This window comes from Lupinus angustifolius, chromosome LG09 (assembly GCF_001865875.1).
Source record: "Lupinus angustifolius cultivar Tanjil chromosome LG09, LupAngTanjil_v1.0, whole genome shotgun sequence".
Taxonomy (NCBI): domain Eukaryota; kingdom Viridiplantae; phylum Streptophyta; class Magnoliopsida; order Fabales; family Fabaceae; genus Lupinus; species Lupinus angustifolius.
Window position 1 is genome coordinate 13,410,930 of NC_032017.1, and position 2,113 is coordinate 13,413,042.

Consider the following 2,113-nt stretch of genomic DNA (forward strand, 5'->3'; position numbering starts at 1 on the left):
CTCATCCTCATCCTCATCCTCATCCTCATCCTCATCCTCATCCTCATCCTCATCCTCATCCTCATCCTCATCCTCATCCTCAACCTCATCCTTATCCTCATCATCATCCTCATTCATATCCTAATCCTAATCCTAATCATAATCCTCATGCTCATCCTCGTACTAACACTAATCCTAATACTAATCCTAATCCTAATCCTAATCCTAATCCTAATCCTAATCCTAATCGTAATCCCTCTCCTAATCCTAATCCTAATCCTAATCCCAATCCTAAACCTAATCCTAATTGTAATCCTATGCCTAATCCTAAGCCTAATCCTAAACCTAATCATAATCCTAGTCCTAAACCTAATCCTAAGCCTAATCATAATCCTAGTCCTTAACTTAATCCTAATACTAATGCTAGCCAATATCTGATCCTAGTCCTAATCCTAATCCTATTTCTAATCCTAATACTAATCCTAATCCTAATCCTAATCCTAATCCTTAACCTAATCCTAATCGTAATCCTAATCCAAATCCTAATCCCAATCCTAATCCTAATCCTATTCTTAATCCTTATCCTAATCCTAATCTTAATCCTCATGTTCATCCTCATAATAATCCTAATTCTATTACTAATCCTAATCGTAATCCTAATCCTAATCCAAATCCTAACCCTAAGCCTAATCCTAACCCTAATCCTAATCCTATTCCTAATCCTAATCATAATCCTAATCGTAATCCTAATCTTCATGCTAATCCTAATCCTAATCCTAATACTAATCTTAATCCTAATCCTAATCCAAATCCTAATCTTGAACTTCATCCTAATTCTAATCCTATTCCTTATCCTAGTCGGACTTCTAATCCTAAACCTAGTCCTAATCCTCATCCTCATCCTAATCCTAATGCAAATCCTAATCCTCATCCTAATCTTAATCCTATTCCTAAACCTAATCCTAATCCTAATCCTCATCGTCATCCTCATCCTCATCCACATCCTCATCCTCATCCTCATCCTAATCCTAATCCTAATCCTAAACCTAATCCTAATGCTACTATTAATCCTAATCCTAACCCTACTACTAATCCTAATCCTAAATTTGATCCTAAACCTAATCCTAATTGTAATCCTAATCCTAAGACTATTACTAATCCTAAGCCTAATCCTAATCCTAATCCAAATCCTAATCCTAACCATATACCTAATCCTTATTCTCATTCTCATCCTAATTCTACTCCTATTCCTAATCCTAATCCTAATTCTAATCCTAATCCTAATCCTCATCCTCATCCTATTCCGAATCCTAATCCTAATCCTAAGCCTAAACCTAATCCTAATTCTAATCCTAATCCTAATCCTCATCCTCATCCTATTCCGAATCCTAATCCTAATCCTAAGCCTAAACCTAATCCTAATTCTAATCCTAATCCTAATCCTCATCCTCATCCTATTCCGAATCCTAATCCTAATCCTAAGCCTAAACCTAATCCTAATTCTAATCCTAATCCTAATCCTCATCCTCATCCTATTCCGAATCCTAATCCTAATCCTAAGCCTAAACCTAATCCTAATTCTAATCCTAATCCTAATCCTCATCCTCATCCTATTCCGAATCCTAATCCTAATCCTAAGCCTAAACCTAATCCTAATTCTAATCCTAATCCTAATCCTCATCCTCATCCTATTCCGAATCCTAATCCTAATCCTAAGCCTAAACCTAATCCTAATTCTAATCCTAATCCTAATCCTAATCCTAATCCTTATCCTAATCCTATTCCTCATCCTCATCCTCATCCTAATCCTAATCCTAAGCCTAAACCTAATCCTAATTCTAATCCTAATGCTACTATTAATCCTAATCCTAACCCTACTACTAATCCTAATCCTAATTCTACTACTGATCCTAATCTTAATCCAAATCCTCATCCTCATCCTAATCCTAATCATATTTCTAATCCTAAATTTGATCCTAAACCTAATCCTAATCGTAATCCTAATCCTAAGACTATTACTAATCCTAAGCCTAATCCTAATCCTAATCCAAATCCTAATCCTAACCATATACCTAATCCTAATCCTAATCCTAATCCTAATCCTAATCCTAACCCTAATCCTAATCCTAATCCT